At 43.4% G+C, this 14,796-nt stretch overlaps 2 long non-coding RNA genes across 4 annotated transcripts; both read right to left on the reverse strand.

Annotated features, from left to right (window-relative positions):
• Nucleotides 1-2,373: 2,373 nt before the first annotated feature.
• LOC139174093 (uncharacterized) lies at nt 2,374-5,878 on the reverse strand. 2 transcript variants are annotated; one of them, XR_011560298.1, is made up of 3 exons: nt 5,597-5,878; nt 3,617-5,416; nt 2,374-3,318 (listed from the first exon to the last, which is right to left on the reverse strand). It is a non-coding gene; the product is annotated as an uncharacterized lncRNA (long non-coding RNA). The 2 variants fall into 2 exon arrangements; XR_011560297.1 differs by having other exon boundaries at nt 3,617-4,707; nt 4,898-5,878.
• Nucleotides 5,879-6,140: 262 nt separating this feature from the next.
• Nucleotides 6,141-9,443, reverse strand: LOC139174091 (uncharacterized). 2 transcript variants are annotated; one of them, XR_011560296.1, is made up of 3 exons: nt 9,062-9,443; nt 7,645-8,865; nt 6,141-6,809 (listed from the first exon to the last, which is right to left on the reverse strand). It is a non-coding gene; the product is annotated as an uncharacterized lncRNA (long non-coding RNA). The 2 variants fall into 2 exon arrangements; XR_011560295.1 differs by having other exon boundaries at nt 7,645-8,156; nt 8,354-9,443.
• Nucleotides 9,444-14,796: the final 5,353 nt, after the last annotated feature.

The raw sequence follows: 14,796 nt of genomic DNA on the forward strand, positions 1-14,796 counted from the left end.
CCACATCCAGAATTAAAAAGGGCCAAGATCTCTCTCTCTCTCTCTCTCTCTCCCTCTAATCTGTCTGTCTGTCTGTCTGTCTGTCTGTCTGTCTGTCTGTCTGTCTGTCTGCCTACCTACCTACCTACCTACCTATCAATCAATCTACCTACCTACCTAACAGATTGGGCTGCTACTGAACTTAGTTCTCAGAATCTGAAGGAGCAGGACTGGTGAGCCAAAAGGATCCTTCCAGTTTGAGGCCATTTGGGATCCTCAGGGACTGGGAGAGCCTTCTCTCTGAGCGCTCTGGACCCTCCCAGTGTGATTCACCCCCATCGCTCGCTCAGGGACCATTTGGGATCCTCAGGGACTGGGAGAGCCTTCTCTCTGAGTGCTCTGGACCTTCCCAGTGTGATTCACCCCCATCGCTCGCTCAGGGACCATTTGGGATCCTCAGGGACTGAGAGAGCCTTCTCTCTGAGCGCTCTGGACCCTCCCAGTGTGATTCACCCCCATCGCTCGCTCAGGGACCATTTGGGATCCTCAGGGACTGAGAGAGCCTTCTCTCTGAGCGCTCTGGACCCTCCCAGTGTGATTCACCCCCATCGCTCGCTCAGGGACCATTTGGGATCCTCAGGGACTGAGAGAGCCTTCTCTCTGAGCGCTCAGGACCCTCCCAGTGTGATTCACCCCCATCGCTCGCTCAGGGACCATTTGGGATCCTCAGGGACTGGGAGAGCCTTCTCTCTGAGCGCTCTGGACCCTCCCAGTGTGATTCACCCCCATCGCTCGCTCAGGGACCATTTGGGATCCTCAGGGACTGGGAGAGCCTTCTCTCTGAGCGCTCAGGACTCTCCCAGTGTGATTCACCCCCATCGCTCGCTCAGGGACCATTTGGGATCCTCAGGGACTGGGAGAGCCTTCTCTCTGAGCGCTCTGGATCCTCCCAGTGTGATTCACCCCCATCGCTCGCTCAGGGACCATTTGGGACCATTTGGGATCCTCAGGGACTGGGAGAGCCTTCTCTCTGAGCGCTCTGGACTCTCCCAGTGTGATTCACCCCCATCGCTTGCTCAGGGACCATTTGGGACCATTTGGGATCCTCAGGGACTGGGAGAGCCTTCTCTCTGAGCGCTCTGCCCTCTTCCAGTGTGATTCACCCCCATCGCTCGCCCAGGGACCATTTGGGATCCTCAGGGACTGAGAGAGCCTTCTCTCTGAGCGCTCTGGATCCTCCCAGTGTGATTCACCCCCATCGCTCGCTCAGGGACCATTTGGGACCATTTGGGATCCTCAGGGACTGGGAGAGCCTTCTCTCTGAGCGCTCTGGATCCTCCCAGTGTGATTCACCCCCATCGCTCGCTCAGGGACCATTTGGGATCCTCAGGGACCGGGAGAACCTTCTCTCTGAACGCTCTGGATCCTCCCAGTGTGATTCACCCCCATCGCTCGCTCAGGGACCATTTGGGATCCTCAGGGACTGGGAGAGCCTTCTCTCTGAGCGCTCTGGATCCTCCCAGTGTGATTCACCCCCATCGCTCGCTCAGGGACCATTTGGGACCATTTGGGTTCCTCAGGGACTGGGAGAGCCTTCTCTCTGAGCGCTCTGGGCCCTCCCAGTGTGATTCACCCCCATCGCTCGCTCAGGGACCATTTGGGACCATTTGGGATCCTCAGGGACTGAGAGAGCCTTCTCTCTGAGCGCTCTGGGCCCTCCCAGTGTGATTCACCCCCATCGCTCGCTCAGGGACCATTTGGGATCCTCAGGGACCGGGAGAGCCTTCTCTCTGAGCGCTCTGGACTCTCCCAGTGTGATTCACCCCCATCGCTTGCTCAGGGACCATTTGGGACCATTTGGGATCCTCAGGGACTGAGAGAGCCTTCTCTCTGAGCGCTCTGGGCCCTCCCAGTGTGATTCTCCCCCATCGCTCGCTCAGGGACCATTTGGGACCATTTGGGATCCTCAGGGACTGAGAGAGCCTTCTCTCTGAGCGCTCTGGGCCCTCCCAGTGTGATTCACCCCCATCGCTCGCTCAGGGACCATTTGGGACCATTTGGGATCCTCAGGGACTGAGAGAGCCTTCTCTCTGAGCGCTCTGGGCCCTCCCAGTGTGATTCACCCCCATCGCTCGCTCAGGGACCATTTGGGATCCTCAGGGACCGGGAGAGCCTTCTCTCTGAGCGCTCTGGGCCCTCCCAGTGTGATTCACCCCCATCGCTCGCTCAGGGACCATTTGGGACCATTTGGGATCCTCAGGGACTGGGAGAGCCTTCTCTCTGAGCGCTCTGGACCCTCCCAGTGTGATTCACCCCCATCGCTCGCTCAGGGACCATTTGGGATCCTCAGGGACTGGGAGAGCCTTCTCTCTGAGCGCTCTGGACTCTCCCAGTGTGATTCACCCCCATCGCTCGCTCAGGGACCATTTGGGATCCTCAGGGACTGGGAGAGCCTTCTCTCTGAGTGCTCTGGACCTTCCCAGTGTGATTCACCCCCATCGCTCGCTCAGGGACCATTTGGGATCCTCAGGGACTGGGAGAGCCTTCTCTCTGAGCGCTCTGGACCCTCCCAGTGTGATTCACCCCCATCGCTCGCTCAGGGACCATTTGGGACCATTTGGGATCCTCAGGGACCGGGAGAGCCTTCTCTCTGAGCTCTCTGCCCTCTTCCAGTGTGATTCACCCCCATCGCTCGCTCAGGGACTGGAAGGCCTCCTTCACCCAGAGGTGCCATGGCATTTCCACCGTCGTGTGTGGGGGTCTAAGGGCAGATGGGATTAAGGAACAGTGCAGCCGTTCTCTCAAGCAATGCACCCCATCAACTCCCTATCCTTTCCATGTCTATGTTGGTATGTGGGATGCTTTGGGGGCGTTCTCAAATTCGAATCCCATACCAAATAACTAATTACTACTTTAAGAATCTCTGACCACACCTAGCATTAGAGAGGGCCATAGAGATTCTTCTTGGTTTTAAGAACCATTGCCTGGTCTAATAGCCAAGGGGCAAGAAAACTATTGAATCTTATATACATCTTGGAACACGCTTAAAAAGAATTCTTGACCTTTTCTTTCTAAAAACCACAGATAAAACTACGCTAGGTAAGAAAACTAGAAATTCTATTACCTATCAACAGACACAGACAGCATTCAAATGTGTAGTGTGGTGCGTTAATGGCTTACAACCCCATTGATTTTCCTACAGGTCAGTCTTGATTGACTGGGCGAGCTGCATTCTTGGCGAAGATCATGTCCATTCTTGCTTTCTCTTCCTTCTTCTCTTCTCAACACTGGAGGTGGGAAATTCAGTCTTCTCTCTTCCAAGACGTTGTACCACATGCCCTTGAGATAAAAAAAATAAACGTTACTGCAACATTACCCTTAAAAACAGAATGGGAAAGAATAGAATTATTTATTGGCCAACTGTGATTGTCTTTGGGGCAGATGCTCTCAGTGTATATTAAAAAAAGATGCATTTGTCAAGATTTATAAGCTACAACAATTAACGATTGTCCTAGTGAATAGACTATTACTTCAGATGCAGGGCTACCCTTGCTTGCCTTGGCAAAAGGGGCTATCCGTTAGTGGAAGACCCCCACCCCTCTTCATTATGCCCAGAGGAATACAAGTCTCAACTCACCAGACCTAACAGCAGAGAGGCTGGACTGTCTCTTTCCAAGAACATTTGGCAGGGGCCATGCACTTGTTCCATCCCTCAATCCCAGGAGTTCTAAAATCTTCTAAACATCACCGGCCACACCTAGCATTAAAAATGGCCAGTGGAGTTTTCTTTTCGGTTCTAAGAACCATTGCCAGGGCTAAATTATGCCAGGCAAAAAAGGTATAAGATACATTATCAATTACTGGCCACACCTAGCATTAAAAAGGGCCATATATATTTTCATACTGGTTCTAAGAACCATTGACAGGGCTAAATTTATGCCAGGCCAGAAAAGGTCACTTTTGATTTGATTGAAGTGAAGATGTCATTCATTCTTTCTTTCCATTTTTTTCTTCTATTTCTACCATCAACACTGCCGGCTGACAACTGAATCGTCTTGTTTTTGAAGTTGGTGTGGTGCAAGCCTTTGTGATTAAAAAAAAATCAATGCTACTTCAGTTATCACTGGAGTTTTACTCCTAAAAATTCACAATTCAGAGTGGTGCATTCTTTTATCTCATATGCAGGGTTACCCTTTCTTAGTATAAAGTAGAGGAAGATGAACCCCACACATATCCTAAAATCTTGGGGGACTGTAAGACTCAGCCAAACTTTCCTCACAGCAGAGATGATGACGTAAGAGCTGAAGGCCAACAGTCTTGGGCTGGAGACATTTTCTTGCTTTCTGGTTTCTTCTTTCACGCTCCTTTCTTCTTCCGATGTGCCCAACGAGTGTTGTCTCTTCCAAGGAAAATTTGTCAGCACTTGTTCCATCCCTTAGTCTCCAAAGCTAGAAAAATAAAAGATCTTTTATAAATCAACAGCCAGATCTAGCATTAGAAAAAGGCTGTTGAGGTTTGTTTTCCGGTGTTAAGAACCATTCCAGGGCTAAATTTATGCCAGGCCAGAATGATATGAAGTCTATTATCTATAGGTCACTTTTGATTTGATTGAAGTGAAGATGTCATTCATTCTTTCTTTCCATTTTTTCTTCTATTTCTACCATCGACACTGCCGGCTGACAACTGAATCGTCTGTCTTCGAAGTTGGTGTGGTGTATGCCTTTGTGACTAAAAAAAAATCAACGTTACTTCCGTTATCACTGGAGTTTTACTCCTAAAAAAATTCACAATTAAGAGTGATGCATTCTTTTATCTCATATGCAGGGTTACCCCTACTTAACATAAAGTAGTGGAAGATGAACCCCACCCATATCCTAAAATCTTGGGGGACTGTAAGACTCAGCCAAACTTTCCTCACAGCATAGATGATGACGTGACAGCTGAAGGTCAACAGTCTTGGGCTGGAGACATTTTCCTGCTTTCTGGTTTCTTCTTTCACGCTTCTTTCTTCTTCCGATGTGCCCAACGAGTGTTGTCTCTTCCAAGGAAAATGCCAGGCAGAAACCTATGAAATCTAAAATTGATCAATGGCCACACATCACATTAAAAAGGTCCATTGAGGTTTTCATTCTGGTTCTAAAAACCATTGCCAGGGCTAAATTAGGCCAGGCAAAAAAGGTATAAAATCAATAGGTATAAAATCAATTATTAATTACTGGCCCCACCTATCATTAAAAAAGGCCATAGGGGTTTTCTTTCCGGGTCTAAGAACCAGAATGGTATGAAGTCTATTATCTATAGGTCACTTTTGATTTGATTGAAGTGAAGATGTCACTCATTCTTTCTTTCCATTTTTTCTTCTATTTCTACCATCGACACTGCCGGCTGACAACTGAATCGTCTGTCTTTGAAGTTGGTGTGGTGTATGCCTTTGTGACTAAAAAAAAATCAGCGTTACTTCAGTTGCCACTGGAGTTTTAATCCTAAAATTCACAGTGTTACATTCTTTTATCTCATATGCAGGGTTACCCCTACTTAACATAAAGTAGTGGAAGATGAACCCCACCCATATCCTAAAATCTTGGGGGACTGTAAGTCTCAGCCAAACTTTCCTCACAGCAGAGATGATGACGTAAGAGCTGAAGGCCAACAGTCTTGGGCTGGAGACATTTTCTTGCTTTCTTCTTTCACACTTCTTTCTTCTTCCGATGTGCCCAACAAGTCTTGTCTCTTCCAAGGAAAAAGCCAGGCAGAAACCTATGAAATCTAAAATTGATCAATGGCCACACATCACATTAAAAAGGTCCATTGAGGTTTTCATTCTGGTTCTAAAAACCATTGCCAGGGCTAAATTAGGCCAGGCAAAAAAGGTATAAAATCAATAGGTATAAAATGAATTATCAATTACCGGCCCCACCTATCATTAAAAAAGGCCATAGGGGTTTTCTTTCCGGGTCTAAGAACCAGAATGGTATGAAATCTATTATCTATAGGTCACTTTTGATTTGATTGAAGTGAAGATGTCACTCATTCTTTCTTTCCATTTGTTCTTCTATTTCTACCATCAACACTGCCGGCTGACAACTGAATCGTCTGTCTTCGAAGTTGGTGTGGTACAAGCCTTTGTGATTAAAAAAAATCAACGTTACTTCAGTTGCCACTGGAGTTTTACTCCTAAAAAAATTCACAATTAAGAGTGATGCATTCTTTTATCTCATATGCAGGGTTACCCCTACTTAACATAAAGTAGTGGAAGATGAACCCCACCCATATCCTAAAATCTTGGGGGACTGTAAGTCTCAGCCAAACTTTCCTCACAGCATAGATGATGACGTAAGAGCTGAAGGCCAACAGTCTTGGGCTGGAGACATTTTCCTGCTTTCCGGTTTCTTCTTTCACGCTTCTTTCTTCTTCCGATGTGCCCAACGAGTGTTGTCTCTTCCAAGGAAAAAGCCAGGCAGAAACCTATGAAATCTAAAATTGATCAATGGCCACACATCACATTAAAAAGGTCCATTGAGGTTTCCATTCTGGTTCTAAAAACCATTGCCAGGGCTAAATTAGGCCAGGCAAAAAAGGTATAAAATCAATAGGTATAAAATGAATTATCAATTACCGGCCCCACCTATCATTAAAAAAGGCCATAGGGGTTTTCTTTCCGGGTCTAAGAACCAGAATGGTATGAAATCTATTATCTATAGGTCACTTTTGATTTGATTGAAGTGAGGATGTCACTCATTCTTTCTTTCCATTTGTTCTTCTATTTCTACCATCGACACTGCCGGCTGACAACTGAATCGCCTTGTCTTCGAAGTTGGTGTGGTACAAGCCTTTGTGATTAAAAAAAATCAACGTTACTTCAGTTGCCACCGGAGTTTTACTCCTAAAAAATTCACAATTCAGAGTGTTACATTCTTTTATCTCATGTGCAGGGTTACCCTTGCTTAGCATAAAGTAGTGGAAGATGAACCCCACCCATATCCTAAAATATTGGGGGAATGTAAGTCTCAGCCAAACTTTCCTCACAGCAGAGATGATGACGTAACAGCTGAAGGCCAACAGTCTTGGGCTGGAGACATTTTCTTGCTTTCTGGTTTCTTCTTTCACGCTCCTTTCTTCTTCCGATGTGCCCAACGAGTGTTGTCTCTTCCAAGGAAAATTTGTCAGCACTTGTTCCATCCCTTAGTCTCCAAAGCTAGAAAAATAAAAGATCTTTTATAAATCAACAGCCAGATCTAGCATTAGAAAAAGGCTGTTGAGGTTTGTTTTCTGGTTTTAAGAACCATTCCAGGGCTAAATTTATGCCATGCCAGAATGATATGAAGTCTATTATCTATAGGTCACTTTTGATTTGATTCAAGTGAAGATGTCATTCATTCTTTCTTTCCATTTTTTCTTCTATTTCTACCATCGACACTGCCGGCTGACAACTGAATCGTCTGTCTTCGAAGTTGGTGTGGTGTATGCCTTTGTGACTAAAAAAAAATCAACGTTACTTCAGTTGCCACTGGAGTTTTACTCCTAAAAAAATTCACAATTAAGAGTGATGCATTCTTTTATCTCATATGCAGGGTTACCCCTACTTAACATAAAGTAGTGGAAGATGAACCCCACCCATATCCTAAAATCTTGGGGGACTGTAAGTCTCAGCCAAACTTTCCTCACAGCATAGATGATGACGTAAGAGCTGAAGGCCAACAGTCTTGGGCTGGAGACATTTTCCTGCTTTCCGGTTTCTTCTTTCACGCTTCTTTCTTCTTCCGATGTGCCCAACGAGTGTTGTCTCTTCCAAGGAAAAAGCCAGGCAGAAACCTATGAAATCTAAAATTGATCAATGGCCACACATCACATTAAAAAGGTCCATTGAGGTTTCCATTCTGGTTCTAAAAACCATTGCCAGGGCTAAATTAGGCCAGGCAAAAAAGGTATAAAATCAATAGGTATAAAATGAATTATCAATTACCGGCCCCACCTATCATTAAAAAAGGCCATAGGGGTTTTCTTTCCGGGTCTAAGAACCAGAATGGTATGAAATCTATTATCTATAGGTCACTTTTGATTTGATTGAAGTGAGGATGTCACTCATTCTTTCTTTCCATTTGTTCTTCTATTTCTACCATCGACACTGCCGGCTGACAACTGAATCGCCTTGTCTTCGAAGTTGGTGTGGTACAAGCCTTTGTGATTAAAAAAAATCAACGTTACTTCAGTTGCCACTGGAGTTTTACTCCTAAAAAAATTCACAATTAAGAGTGATGCATTCTTTTATCTCATATGCAGGGTTACCCCTACTTAACATAAAGTAGTGGAAGATGAACCCCACCCATATCCTAAAATCTTGGGGGACTGTAAGTCTCAGCCAAACTTTCCTCACAGCATAGATGATGACGTAAGAGCTGAAGGCCAACAGTCTTGGGCTGGAGACATTTTCCTGCTTTCCGGTTTCTTCTTTCACGCTTCTTTCTTCTTCCGATGTGCCCAACGAGTGTTGTCTCTTCCAAGGAAAAAGCCAGGCAGAAACCTATGAAATCTAAAATTGATCAATGGCCACACATCACATTAAAAAGGTCCATTGAGGTTTCCATTCTGGTTCTAAAAACCATTGCCAGGGCTAAATTAGGCCAGGCAAAAAAGGTATAAAATCAATAGGTATAAAATGAATTATCAATTACCGGCCCCACCTATCATTAAAAAAGGCCATAGGGGTTTTCTTTCCGGGTCTAAGAACCAGAATGGTATGAAATCTATTATCTATAGGTCACTTTTGATTTGATTGAAGTGAGGATGTCACTCATTCTTTCTTTCCATTTGTTCTTCTATTTCTACCATCGACACTGCCGGCTGACAACTGAATCGCCTTGTCTTCGAAGTTGGTGTGGTACAAGCCTTTGTGATTAAAAAAAATCAACGTTACTTCAGTTGCCACTGGAGTTTTACTCCTAAAAAATTCACAATTCAGAGTGTTACATTCTTTTATCTCATGTGCAGGGTTACCCTTACTTAGCATAAAGTAGTGGAAGATGAACCCCACCCATATCCTAAAATCTTGGGGGACTGTAAGACTCAGCCAAACTTTCCTCACAGCAGAGATGATGACGTGACAGCTGAAGGCCAACAGTCTTGGGCTGGAGACATTTTCTTGCTTTCTGGTTTCTTCTTTCACGCTCCTTTCTTCTTCCGATGTGCCCACTTTTTTTCTTTCACTTTTTTTTCTTGTTCTTCTGCACCCAGCAAGCGCTGCCTCTTCCAAGGAAAATTTGTCAGCACTGGTTCCATCTGTTAGTCTGCAATGCTAGAAAACTATAAGATTTTTTTAAAATCAACAGCCAGATCTAGCATTAGAAAAAGGCTGTTGAGTTTTTCTTTCTGGTTCTAAGAACTATTGCCAGGGCTAAATTATGCCAGGCAGAAATCTATTATATCTAGAATTGATCAATGGACACACTTCACATTAAAAAATTCCATTGAAGTTTTCTTTCTGGTTCTAAAAACCAGAATGGTATGAACCAGAAAGAAATTAGGGCTAAATTAGGCCAGGCAAAATAGGTATAAAATCAATGGGTACAAAATCAATTATTAATTACTGGCCCCACCTATCATTAAAAAAGGCCATAGGAGTTTTCTTTCTGGTTCTAAAAACCAGAATGGTATGAAGTCTATTATCTATAGGTCACTTTTGATTTGATTGAAGTGAAGATGTCATTCATTCTTTCTTTCCATTTTTTCTTCTATTTCTACCATCGACACTGCCGGCTGACAACTGAATCGCCTTGTCTTCATAGTTGGTGTGGAACAAGCCTTTGTGATTAAGAAAAAATCAACGCTACTCCAGTTGCCACTGGAGTTTTACTCCTAAAAATTCACAATTAAGAGTGATGCATTCTTTTATCTCATATGCAGGGTTACCCTTGCTTAGCATAAAGTAGTGGAAGATGAACCCCACCCATATCCTAAAATTTGGGGGAATGTAAGACTCAGCCAAACTTACCTCACAGCAGAGATGATGACGTAACAGCTGAAGGCCAACAGTCTTGGGCTGGAGACATTTTCTTGCTTTCTGGTTTCTTCTTTCACGCTCCTTTCTTCTTCCGATGTGCCCAACGAGTGTTGTCTCTTCCAAGGAAAATTTGTCAGCACTTGTTCCATCCCTTAGTCTCCAAAGCTAGAAAAATAAAAGATCTTTTATAAATCAACAGCCAGATCTAGCATTAGAAAAAGGCTGTTGAGGTTTGTTTTCTGGTTTTAAGAACCATTCCAGGGCTAAATTTATGCCAGGCCAGAATGATATGAAGTCTATTATCTATAGGTCACTTTTGATTTGATTCAAGTGAAGATGTCATTCATTCTTTCTTTCCATTTTTTCTTCTATTTCTACCATCGACACTGCCGGCTGACAACTGAATCGTCTGTCTTCGAAGTTGGTGTGGTGTATGCCTTTGTGACTAAAAAAAAATCAACGTTACTTCAGTTGCCACTGGAGTTTTACTCCTAAAAAAATTCACAATTAAGAGTGATGCATTCTTTTATCTCATATGCAGGGTTACCCCTACTTAACATAAAGTAGTGGAAGATGAACCCCACCCATATCCTAAAATTTGGGGGAATGTAAGACTCAGCCAAACTTACCTCACAGCAGAGATGATGACGTAAGAGTTGAAGGCCAACAGTCTTGGGCTGGAGACATTTTCTTGCTTTCTGGTTTCTTCTTTCACGCTTCCTTCTTCTTGTGCTGAGCCCAGCAAGCGTTGCATCTTCCAAGGAAAATTTGTCAGCACTGGTTCCATCCAATAATCTGTAATGATAGAAAACTATAAGATCTTCTATAAATCAACAGCTAGATCTAGCATTAGAATAAGGCTGTTGAAGTTTTCTTTCTGGTTCTAAGAACCATTGCCAGGGCTAAATTAGGCCAGGCAAAATAGGTATAAAATCAATAGGTATAAAATCGATTATCAATTACCAGCCCCACCTATCATTAAAAAAGGCCATAGGGGTTTTCTTTCTGGTTCTAAGAACCAGAATGGTATGAAGTCTATTATCTATAGGTCACTTTTGATTTGATTGAAGTGAAGATGTCACTCATTCTTTCTTTCCATTTGTTCTTCTATTTCTACCATCAACACTGCCGGCTGACAACTGAATCGCCTTGTCTTCGAAGTTGGTGTGGTGTTACTTCAAGGTTACTTCAGTTATCACTGGAGTTTTACTCCTAAAAAAATTCACAATTCAGAGTGGTGCATTCTTTTATCTCATGTGCAGGGTTACCCTTACTTAGCATAAAGTAGTGGAAGATGAACCCCACCCATATCCTAAAATCTTGGGGGACTGTAAGACTCAGCCAAACTTACCTCACAGCATAGATGATGACGTGACAGCTGAAGGCCAACAGTCTTGGGCTGGAGACATTTTCTTGCTTTCTGCTTTCTTATTCCGATGTGCCGAAAGGCTGTTGAAGTTTTCCTTCTGGTTCTAACAACCATTGCCAGGGCTAAATTAAGTCAGGCAAAATAGGTATAAAATTGATTGTCAATTACTGGCCACACCTCATATTTAAAAAGGCCACTGAGGTTTTCCTTCTGGTTCTAAGAACCATTGCCAGGGCTAAATAATCCCAGGCAAAAAATGTATGAAATCTATTATCAATTATTGGCCACATCTAGCATTAAAAAGGGCCATTTAGATTTTCATACTGGTTCTAACAACCATCGCCAGGGCTAAATTTATGCCAGGCCAGAATGGTATGAAATCTATTATCTATAGGTCACTTTTGATTTGATTGGTGAAGTGAAGATGTCATTCATTCTTTCTTTCCATTTGTTCTTCTATTTCTACCATCAACACTGCAGCTGACAATTGAATCATCTGTCTTCTACGTTGGTGTGGTACAAACCTTTGAGATTAAGAAAAAAAATATCAACGTTACTTCAGTTGCCACTGGAGTTTTACTCCTAAGATTCACAATACACAGTGGTGCATCCTTTTATCTCATATACAGGGTTACCCTTGCTTAGCATAAAGTAGTGGAAGATGAACCCCACCCATATCCTAAAATCTTGGGGGGCTGTAAGTCTCAGCCAAACTTACCTCACAGCATAGATGACATAACAGCTGAAGGTCAATAGTCTTGGGCTGGAGACATTTTCTTGCTTTCTTCTTTCTTCTTCCGATGGGCCCAGCAAGCGTTGTCTCTTCCAACGAAAATTTGTCAGCACTGGTTCCATCCGTTAGTCTGCAAGGCTAAAAAAACTATAAGATCTTTTATAACTCAACAGCCAAATCTAGCGTTAGAAAAAGGCTGTTGAAGTTTGCTTTCTGGTTTTAAGAACCATTGCCAGGGCTATATTATACCTGGCACAAATTTATAAAATCTAAAATAATAAAATAAAATAATAAAATAATAAAATAAAATAAAATAATAAAATAAAATAATAAAATAAAATAATAAATAAAATGGTATTGGACAGGAGTAGGCATTATAAAGGGCCACTGAGGTTGTATCACTATCACTAACACCAGACCAACAATCAAGAACTACAGAATTCCCCATCAAGGAACTGCCAAAGAAGCTAACAACACAGAATCACCAAGACCACAAATCTTCTATGATTTGTGGACCTCAACTCCCAGACTTCCTGAGACAATCATGCTAGCTCAGGAATACTGGGAGTTGAAGTCCACATGTCATAGAAGAGCCAACCTTGCCTACCCCTGTCCAAGACCATTTTCACCTACACTGAAAGAAGCCACTAAAACCATAAATTGAGCGCAAACCGCACTCCCTTCCAGCACTGATGATGTTCCCTAGTTTCCTAACGAAACCTCTACAAAGAAGCCACTGAGCTGAGACACCACCAAGGACACCTCATTGCAATGGTGAGCCACCAATATTATCATCTGTCAATATACCTCGTATCCAATTGCATCACTTTTGGTTTTAAGAAGTCTGGCCGGTACTGGCATTATTTCTAAGATGGGAGGGAGGTGATCCCAAAGGATTCCCTTCCGGTCTGAGTCTCACTGAGGGGGTCCTCAGGCATTGGAGGAGGCTTTTAGCTGAGCGCTGTTGTCTCTTCCAGTGTGATTCGCCCTCACTGCTCACTCAGGGACTGAAAGGGCAACCCCAGAGAGGACTTCCAGTGTGAGTCTCCAACAGTGTCCACTCAGAAACTCGATGAGACAAGCAGAAACTTGACTTCATTCAGGGTGAGTGTTGGAGAGTGAAAGCTCAGGGACTGAAAGACCTCTACAAGTAGGGGCATCACCCCCATCACCAAGATGTATTGAAATTGCACTCACCGCCACAGCTTGTAAGTTCTTGCGGGACCAGTGCAATTTTGCTGCTGCACCTGTGGAGGTAGGAGCCACAGGTAGAACCAGCTAAAAAATCACGCACAGAGCCACAGGTAAAACCATGCTGAAACACAGGCGCAATTTTTCTACCTCCAGAGGTGCAGCAGCAAAACCACACTGGTCCCACAAGAACTTACAAGCTGCAGTGGTGAGTGAAATTTAGCCTTCTGGCTCCCTGCCATTGATACTTTATAATGTTGGGTTTTTTTAATAACCAACTTTGCCAAAGCAACTAAACTTTAGCAAGGTCCAAAAAATTTGTCAGCGACATGTCGCAAACAGTACCTGCCAGGCTTCCTCGCTTTCAATACACAGTAAATGAAACCATCTGTCTTACTATTGATGTCTTCTTCTTCGTCTATTGGATTCATGCCTTTGGGTGAAAAAAATCAATATCACTAAATAACCAAAATATGTTCAGAAGCTAGAAATACTAATCCTGTAATTTTATGTGCTTTTAGTCTGCAAGGGCATGGCTGTAATTACCTCCGGCTTTACTGGGAAGCAAATTTTAATTCTCATTCACCTGTGGTGGTTTGGTCTTTTTACAAGGAGATGGTTGAGATTACCTCAAGTTCCACGAAAATTTTATTCTAATAACTTGGCTAAACCTCAAGAATTGACTTAATTCCTAGAAAATAAGATCCACTCCTGGACCTGAAGCAATATTATTTAACTTTTGACTTCAGTTATTTGAAGCAGATCCTTTCTGCATGTTTTGCTTCTTTAAGGATTTGACCTTGACTAAAATTACCCCAGGTCCCTTTATTTCTGAGAGCAAGGTCACCTCCTGCAGTAATTTTATCTTTAAAACTGTTTCTGATTTTGATCTGCCTGTGGTGGTTTGGTCTTTTTAACAGGGCATGGTTGAGTTTACCTAGAATTATATCTATTTTACTAAAAATACTTAGCATAAAGTAGTGGAAGATGAACCCCACCCATATCCTAAAATTTTGGGGGACTGTAAGACTCAGCCAAACTTACGTAACAGCAGAAGGCCAACAGTCTTGGGATGGAGACATTTTCTTGCTTTCTTCTTTCACTTTTTTTTCTTCTGCTGCTGTGCCCAGCAAGCGTTGTCTCTTCCAAGGAAAATTTGTGAGCACTTGTACCATCCCTTAGTCTGCAAAGCTAGAAAACTATAAGATCTTTCATAAACCAACAGCCAGACCTAACATTAGGAAAAGGCTGTTGAGTTTTTCATTCTGGTTCTAAGAACCATTGCCAGGGCTCAATTATGCCAGGCAGAAATCTATAAAATCTAAAATTGATCAATGGCCACACCTCACATTAAAAATGGCCACTGAGGTTTTCATTCTGGTTCTAAGAACTGTTGCCAGGGCTAAATAATGCCAGGCAGAAATCTATAAAATCTAAAATTGATCGATGGCCACACCTCACATTAAAAATGGCCACTGAGGTTTTCATTCTGGTTCTAAGAACTGTTGCCAGGGCTAAATTATGCCA

Source organism: Erythrolamprus reginae, chromosome 11 (assembly GCF_031021105.1).
Source record: "Erythrolamprus reginae isolate rEryReg1 chromosome 11, rEryReg1.hap1, whole genome shotgun sequence".
Taxonomy (NCBI): domain Eukaryota; kingdom Metazoa; phylum Chordata; class Lepidosauria; order Squamata; family Dipsadidae; genus Erythrolamprus; species Erythrolamprus reginae.